The sequence below is a fragment of the Egretta garzetta genome, unplaced genomic scaffold, assembly GCF_000687185.1.
Source record: "Egretta garzetta isolate BGI_Z169 unplaced genomic scaffold, ASM68718v1 scaffold645, whole genome shotgun sequence".
Lineage (NCBI taxonomy): Eukaryota > Metazoa > Chordata > Aves > Pelecaniformes > Ardeidae > Egretta > Egretta garzetta.
In genome coordinates this window covers 568,220-577,969 of record NW_009259681.1, presented here as the reverse complement: position 1 = coordinate 577,969, position 9,750 = coordinate 568,220, and positions in this window count along the sequence as shown.

Sequence of the window (9,750 nt, the reverse complement as noted above, 5' to 3'; positions counted from 1 at the left end):
TCTTTACACTTTCATTAGCTCACATTCTCTGTCATGACACCAGTGCCCTCTCATCAGATCGAAGGCTGAGCTGAGTGGTGCCGACAGAGAGAGGCAGATAAAAGGAAACTGATGAAAGTGCTAAATGTTTGCCTTCTGGGTAAAAGCTGCATGTGGCTTTGCTGACCACTGATTTCCTTTGCCCTATTCCAAGATGAGAGTGCATCTTCTGTTCAACTTATACATACTAGTAGCTTCAATTTCAACCAAATCTGATCTTTAGTTTGTCTTCAGAAAGTGCAAGTTTTGCCTCAGCTTGAAAGACAAGAGAAGTTTTTGACTTTTTTTCATAGGAATCACCCAAAACTGAATTTAAAAGATAAAAGGTAGAAACCATTGGTACGCAACAGAATTTTCAAGATCTGTACCACATTTAGACAAATATAATGCACTGAAATTTGTAAGAACATTTGATTTCTCAACAAGTGAGGAAGGTTGATCAGGTAAAGATGGAAGATATTTATTTTAATAAAAAATAAATTATAGTTTATCCCTGTTTCTGAAATTTGATTTGGAATCAAAACTGACATTAATGGATTCAAGCTGCAAAAGTATATCTGAGGGTGTCAATAATTTGAATAACTGTTTCTATTTGAATCCTAGTGCAACAATCAAAGTGTCAAAATAAAATCTGCTCTGGTCTGATCTGAGAAAGAGATTCACAAATGAAATCCCTATTTCATGTCCAGGTACGTAAGCATTAGAAATCCTCTGAGTAATCTATTTCTTGTTAAAACTAAAGCTTCATTTAGAACACAAAGGGAGATAAGTATATAAAAAATGAAAAAGTAATATAATTATATCATATAAACATCTGACTGATGCATAACTACAAAAATGAAGACCGAAATTATTCTGATTCACTGAAATATGCTAAAAAACTGTCAAACTGTAAAACTCAGAAAGACCATAAAAATTGTTCTTTCTGGTAATTGCTACATAAATGGAAAAAAAAGACTGAGTGGTATTTTAATATTAAAAAGATCTACAATAGAATATATAAATTAAATGTATTATAATATATATTATGAAATATATTATAAAATGCTATGATTAAAATATTTCTAAACGAAAGAATCAAACAGCAGCTCTTTTTTTCAATAAGTCAATATTCACTTCTTACCTAACCAGTTTACGTTTCTTCTTATTATTTTATTCTATATTATTCATAGCTATTCACAGCTGAATACAAGTCAAACTAGAAGATGTGAGGACAAGAATTCAACCTCAGAAATTGCTCTCAGCTTTGAAATCTGCTGGAGATACACACTTTCACTGAAACATGTCAAGCTATCAGAGTTTTGAGTACAGTTTCAGAGAGCCAGACTCAAGTTATTTTTCATTTGGAGAATGGTGCTCATGGCACAGGGGTAGGAAAAACTGTCCAATCCCAAGTTTTACCGTTGCTAACTACTACATATGTGCAAATATGTGGTTTCCAAAATGGATATTTTAACATAGTTTAATATGCATTTTAAAAAGTTCTGGTTTTACTTAAGACCAAATCATATACCAGATCAAAGACCAATTAAATAGACCAATTTGAATAGACTGACCAGAGTAAAGACCAATCAATACCAGATCAAATTACTATGAAAGATAACTGATATGTTACTGGTTATGTGCACAGTATTTTATGCTGAAATGTGATGTTGACATTTCAGAAACTTACCAAGACACTGTAGTTATTTTGATGAAGCTTCTTTTCTACAGATTTCTTGCATTCCCTTGTTCTGTGCATGCAAGTTACAGAAATGAGTCCTCAGTTCTTAACATGCAGGTAGTCATACCCTGTGAAACCTGTGAAAACACAGTGTATCGATATCACAGAAAATATATGGACATTAGCATTTTAAGTGTTATTCCAGTTGCATTCCTTTCTATTACTTGATAATGTCAGGCAGGTTATGAGAGCTAATTCCATTAATACAGATATCTCCAACACACAACAAGTATGTTTTAGGTAGCATCTTTAGAATGCAAAAAGAGTTAATGCAGTTTCTGTCAATTTCTGAAAGTCTATTCTTCATTGTAACCATAATGATCTGCTTTGCCTCAGAGAGGAGATTCAGCTGTAACATTTTCAGCTAAGACTTAATCTAAGTATATTTCTAAGATTGTGCATTGCTTCATATTGCTATACATGTTCATTGACTTTTTCTTATGAATTTCTTTTTCCAATGGTAATATTCGGACATAACATTGTTGCTTCATGAAAATATAGAATATTGACAGAGTATAAGGTCAGGTGCATTTTATTAATACTGCCAGGAATCTTCTCAAATTCTGGACCATGAATTACTTTGAGTGTGATAAATTCTAAAAGCAACAAATAAGCTTTAAACTCTGTAGCAGAAAAACATACATAGGTACAAGTGCAAAAGAAACAACTTCCATTCTGCCATTACTATATTGTATATAGTAAATCTGTAGACAGTGGCTCTTAATATTCTTATTGCATTTTTTTAAAAACAAGAAAAGAATAGCTGAATCACACTTAAAAATTAATACTGATATTCTTCCACTGCTCAAGTGAGTTTAAAGAAACTTGTGATAAACAAGATTCATGAGACTGGGCACGCTTTGCCCAGATTTTGCAATGTTTTGTTTTACTATAATAATTTCATCCATTGGTGTTTCTGCTCTTCCTCATCCACTGAACTTTCTACCTTTTAATCAGGCAAACACTTATCTGGCTTGCAGTGTGTTCAAATGGCACTGTTCTACATTTAAATCTGAAGTGTGAAAGGAACGAGGCTGATTATCATTGCTCTCCATACATGTAGCCCTGAGATTTATTTAATTGTCTCTTTGCCTTGTTAATCTTCAATTCAAATGTCTGGAAATGAAAGGTTACGCAGAAGCAGGAGGAAAATGATGTAGACCCAACACTCAGCAAGCCATTTACTTCAAACCTGGCCATAAAAGCACAAAGCAAAACCCTCATTTTTCAGGGTTCTACCAGCTGCAAAGTGTAAGTATTTTTGTTTCTTCTTGAATTTCAACATCAGACTGATTTGGTCTTTCCCAAGGTTCACAATAAATCTGTGACCCATCAAATTGCATATTTCGCTGAAGTGCAGCCATCTTGAAAATATTGTAGCCCAGAAATGTCAATAAAACGAATGCAAGACATTGCATTTACTCTGTGTTTTTATGTGAAAATGTTTTGAAAGCAAATCTATTTCAGAAGAATGGTTCTTCACTCAAAATACACTTTGGGGAGGAAATAATTAACTTCACGCGTCTTTTTATGCTTTCTGCAGAGGGTAAAATCTAATGGCGGGGGTGTGTGAGTGCTGTAAATGCTGCCATTTTCCAAACTTGATATTATTAATATGGACTGTCAAGTTTAGGTCAAGCATTTCTACACATTGTGCCTCAGTGCTTCCAGTGTTTCAAACATATCTGTCATGACCCGCAAATGCACACCGCAGAACAATCTATGGCACTGAGAAACAAACATGAAATCTTTTAGTAGAAATGAGTCAATGCTTTTACTTCATTTATCTGAGCTGCCATCATTTTTAATAATGATTTCATTTATTTGACAGCTGCATGAGCTTTCTAAATAAGCAATTTCCTTGAATTTGCCGATTTGCAACATTTTTAAAATATTTTTTTTGTTTTCTTTCTTCCTTTTTTGTCTTTTAAACAGCTTTTATATTAAACAGAGAGAGGAGAGAGAAGGATCATGCTGCTAAGTATAGAAGTGTATTTTTTGAAAGAAAATATCTTTAAAAATGTGCACTGTCTTTAATGCTAATTTAAAATCATTGCTGGAATGGCGTTATGTTAGCCCTGGGGTATATGTGATTTCAACATTTAATTAAGTCTGAAGTCCTCCTGCAATTGGGGCTTACGTGTCTCTGTAAAGTTCAAGGCAGCCACGCTGAATCTATAGGAGAAAACTGCTTGGAGGGGCTGATGTCCTGGAGAAGCAAGTCTGCCCTATCTGAGGCAGACAGACTTTACCACATGGCTACATGTACTAAATTAAGAAGTGGGGAAGTTCATCCAAAGTGCACAGATTAAAATTTTCAATAGGCCTAAAAATGACTCTAAGGCATGAATGAGCCTGTCACTTTTTCTCTGCGTCTTCAGCAAATGATGGATTCACTCTATGCCCATAATACAACCTGTGAGATATGCCTGGCTTCGTTGGTTATTCTTCATCCTCAGTCATGCTGAAATAGAGTCTGTGGTTAAACAAATCTGCTTTTATGGAGCAAAGCACTGTGAAACAGAGCTGATTATGGCCTGACACATTGAGTTAGACTGTCGTGTAAAGCAGTGCTGATGATTCCATTGTTTCAGGGTCCTGTCCCCCTGCCTGAGCTTTTCCTTTGCTCTCAAGCCACACACATTTCTGTTTTCCTTTTGCTTTAGGAACCCTTTTTTTCAGTCTATTTACTATTTGTAACTGACTGTAGCGGAATATCATTTATAGATCTGTTCATGATGAGGTTTAGTGATGAATGCTTTAAAGGAAGAGGATCATGCTTTTCTCTATCACTACCTCAAAGACAGATTTCATTGTAAAAGCACCACAATCACATATCTAAGTACTTCTAGTTTTCCTTTTTTAAAAAAAATAAAATTGTTAGCTAATTAAGGTCCCCAACTAGCAACATCTACTAGCTTGAACAAATGATCAAGTCCAGGAAATACTGAGTTCCAAGACCTCATGATCCTGTACATCTTTTCTTGTTCTGGAGAGACAAGGAACACTTAAGCTTTCTGCTTAACTGTCAGTCTTTTAAGTCATCAGCCTTGATGCCACTTGGCAATAAGTTCCTTGCCTATTTCCTATGTTTGAATCTGTTGGCTACTGCTTCTATGTCCTTCTGTGGGCTGTAAAAATGAGCAAATAACAGTAATTTTCCTAACATAAAATTTCTATTAGTATAAGAAACATATCCCACCTTCTATGTTCCCATTCACCTAAGAAATCCCAGTCATTGCTTATAGGATTAGTTTTTATTGCTTTCAGTAAATTGTGTTCCATCTGAAACCCTCTTCTTCCTGCTAAGCTTTGTTTTGGATAAGACGCCCAGGACTGCTCAGTCTCCAAGATGAGAGCACAGCATGCCAGCGCTGCAAGGAACTGAGTCACTGAGAGACTCATCCAAGAAATAAAATATATTATTCTTTGTTGTCATGTCTAACTGATGCTGGTATTCAAGTTAGCTAGCTTAAAACAAGCTTGAATTTATCTGCTATATATTGCAGTCACCATTGTTATAATGTAGGTATAACCATACACCTACAGTTCAGTTTAATACTTTAAAAAATATATTTTCCTTTGGTTCTATACACCCTCAGGTTTATTGACTTCCATATTCACCACAACATATTATGTTAATGTTTTTAATGAGCTAGCCATACACATTTTGAGATTTGAATTCCTTCCAACATTTCATTATCAGTGCATATATCTGGTAAAAAAAGAACCTATGCTTAAATGGGTTCAGAATTTGAGAACTCAGTAATAATATATGTTGTAGAGCTTTGTAGGCCCTTCAGATGTCAAAAGAAGCTGTGAGCAGTCCCAAGGTTTGGTATCCTTCCTATATGTAAACCAGAAAATTATCTCTTCTAATTACTTATTTATGTTTATCACCTCATTTCCCATAATACCTTTGCATGATGTTCACCTCAAACCTAAAAGTTGCTCAAAAGTCCAAGTAAATTACCCTAAGATGGTCCAAAATAATCAAAACAAAACAAAACAAAAGTCATAGATTTCTAGAAATGACTGCTATAAAATACAAAATAATACAAAAGATAGGACTAGGGCCAGTGCAGAGTTAGCAGTTCATCCAGGCAGGTCAAAACTTGTTACACTGTTCAAGTACTGGTTTTCATATTCTAATCCAGTTGCTGGATGGAAGATGCTGCTTTTGTAGTGGTGGAGGCAGGGAAGGTGAGAGGTGCTTGGAAGCAGAGTAAATGCAGGCTTGATGCATGCCACACCCTGTGCTGTCAGTGGCAGTCCCCACAGTGTAATGGCACTGTGTGAAGTGGATACCTATGCGCTGTCCCCTTGGCACCATTTCTACTGCTGGGTCTGGGACAGTTGAAGTTCATAAGGGTCATAAACATTAGCCAGTCTGGAATACCTGTGACTATGAAAGTAGACTCTTTTTTTTTTTTTTTTTTTACCTGGAATAAATCAAAATTTGTTTTTTATAAGAAAAATGGAAACACCATAAAGCATGGAAAAATCAGCACTTGCACAACAGAAAGAAAGATCAATAAAATAAAGTTCAGCTATTCAAGAAATACAAATTAGATTACACAGTTGTGAAACTTCTAATTTTACTCAACCTTTTTTTTCTTTGCTTTTGTTTCTTCTGTCTCAACAGCTTTAAATTGTTCCATACCCTCTGCAAGCTTTTCTGTTCTCTCTTTGCATTTTCCCTTGCCATGTGTTTGGTGTATCCATTTTCTGTGAGGGCTACCTTACCAATTCAAACAAGTGATTCTTGTCTTGGCAGTGATCTCCTGTTGGCAGCATGAAAATCATGTATTATTGAAACCCAGACTGAAGCCAATTTGTTCGAAGCTTCTCATCAAGCAAAGAAAACTTCTTTTGTCACTCTAATATAGTTTCAAATGTAGTGAATTTTGCCAGTAAATAAATAAATAGCTTATCTCTAGAGGCAAGAGAACAGCCAAAGAATACCTCCACAAGGAAAATACTCAGTTCACCTCTTGACAGAATAACCTTCGATAAGAAATGCCACACAGAAGTAGACTGATACCTAATGTTTGCATCAAATCATAGAATATATTAGCAACTAAAAAACCAAACCAAACAATCTTAAAATTTGCACTGCTATATTTTACTTGCAATGGAAATATTTTTTTTTTCTTTTTAAATTCAAGCACTTATTCTTACAAAAATACAGATTGGTGACACAACAGACTAGTGCTTTCTCTCCATAAATAGTGTGGCTAACAGATGGATTATGCAAGTTTTCACATATCACCATTATTGCCATATTTAAAAATAGCCTAGAGTGAGTTTACAAATCCAGGTTTCATATATTCAATATAGAGCTCTCACTAATATCTATGTGCAAGGAAAAGGTTTTAGCTCTGTATTTGAATTATGAGATTTTGCTTTGTCTTTTGCAAGCCCTGTGCTGAGTAGAAACAATGAGCTTCATTTGCTGAGAATCACTTTTAATCTGAAGTGCTCTGACTCTTTCTGTGAGAAATGAAGTAAGCCTAGGCTTTGTGTATACCTCTTATACTGAGGTCTAAGTAAGGGTCTAAATGTACTCTCATCACATGGTCAAGTATTTATTATGACAAGCAAGTGCAGAAAAGTTATATTACTCTGAAAAATGTTATTCTGTAATATTTTAATTTACTTTATTCAATGGATCTGTTCTTCTAAGCAGCTATTTTAATCCATAAAAGAGATTAGCCATCAGCTGCACTTGCAGCTCCTACGGTTTCAATGCACGCATGTGCAACTGACAGGATAATTGGATACATATTTTTTGGCAGGAGCACTATACACTGCAGTATTGTGCAGCAGTTTCATTATGGTATAACAATGCAGGTGATCAAAGAGTCAAAATAAGTACTAGATGTCAAAATAAACAAAAAAGAAAGGTCACATAGATACATGGATTCATAATGTTGACCAGTAATTTGGTCTTTCAGCAGGTTGGAAGTACACAGGACTTCTTGAATTCCTTTAAGAGTTTGTATATAATGTTAGTTAAGTACGTTCAGAAGGTTGCTTTTGACTGACTTTTATCAGAGCAGGACCAGGCTCCAAGTACTACGGTGGAAAGCAGTTGATAGTGTCATTTTTAGTTTATTCCAGCATCAATGCATTGAAAAGACTTCAGGGAAGAGGGGGTGGGGGAAGGGAAAAAAAGGAAATAGCTTACCCTGGAACTGCTATCTTAAAACTGTGGTCTGATATGTTAAATATATTTATATCCTGCTTCCCATGTGTGCATGTTTTCAGTTTCAACAGTAATTATTTATATGAAGCTTTTAAATAATTAAGTACCAACTGAGCTGTATCTATCCCTGATACTAAATTCATGCAGTCAAATTCACTGCAACCTTTTTACCTTCAATCTGCTTTATGGAAATCCATTGTGAAGACAGCTAAATGGTATTCCACCTTTGCTAGTTACGAATTTCTTATACTCATTATCATTAATAGCTTAACTGCCTCCAAGCTGTTACCTTAATCTTTTTTATGTCAATGAGATATTCTCCAACCGTCAACATTTTACAACCATTATATCTATTAGAAATCACTATATTTCAAATTATGTCCAATTAACGGAAGAAATAATTACAACATCACATTTAATTGAATGGAAAATGTTGACCAGGTTTCTTCTATTTCTCCTTTAGATGACATTTCCATTAGAAGTGCTCTGCTTCAAGATATACACAAATATACAGATTTACTATAATGCATCCTCATAAAATTATTTAATAGTCATGATGAATTCATCAGATGAGATTTATATTATTCACTGTTTTGAACAATATTCTTCCTATATTACGCATGCTTATCAGAAAACAGGCTTTCCTTGCTCTAGTGTGGGACAACATGTGTTTTTAGGTAACAACATTTCATATGCATTTGCTAATATCTTACAACTGTATTCCATATTAGGAATGTAATGCATACACATTTGTGCAACGCATACATGCAAAAAGGTACTGAATCCTATTTAAGTTATCTATTTCTCTGCACTGAGTTTGTACCACTACATCTTCAGATTTTATATGATGCTATGCAAAGGAATTATACCTTCCACACTAATTTGCTTGAAAATAGAGGATATTGTAAAATGCCCCCCAAAAGGCTAAAAAGTCTATGGAAGATGATATGCTTTGTTATACATTGGGTAATTTTATTCAAAAATCAAGATAGAAGTGCATTTTCAAAATGTATTTGAGCAGGGTAAGGGTAGTGACTTGACCAATGCAGACAGTGTGTGAAAAAGCATGGAAGGAAGCACAGATGTCTGAAGGCATTTAGAAAGAAACATTTCATCTCAAGAAAAGAAAAAAGGACAAACAGGAGGGGTTTTTTTTGGGGGGTGGGGAGGTGTCCAAGATTATTCACTTCTCTCATACACTTAGCTGAATCGTATTATGAAATATCATTAGCTCACATAAATTTGTTGGCAATCAGTAGCAAAGGATCTTTGAAGTTATTTTGCACAGCCCCCTTCTGACTGCATCTGTGAATTTAAGGGTGATGAGGAGAGTCTGCATCGCTAAAGGCAAGATGGGAGTTCATCAGAGGTTCAAGTGATGGCGAACAAGCCCTTTAGCCCTCTATAGATAGCTTGTTAAAGACAGAAAAAGCCACCTGCCATTAGAGCTCTACCTGTGATACCTGCCAAAATTTCCTTCCAAAATCTATTCACTTTAATATTTTCACAGTGAACCTTAAAAAACTGGGATTGTGGCATACAAGTGAAAACCTTTGGGAGCTAGGTGCATACCTCAGTGTTGTTGAGAAATGTTTTTACCTGATGGTGAAGCCTGAGAGGAAATGAGAAAAAGATGATGTGAGCTAGCCAGAAATTCAAGGAACTGCCCAATAAATATATGTATTTTTTTTAATATGAAGATTTTTTTTTCTGTTAATGTCACTCAATTAAACTGGTGGATCTCATAAAGCTTAAGAGAGTTTGCTGATCACGCAGTTAA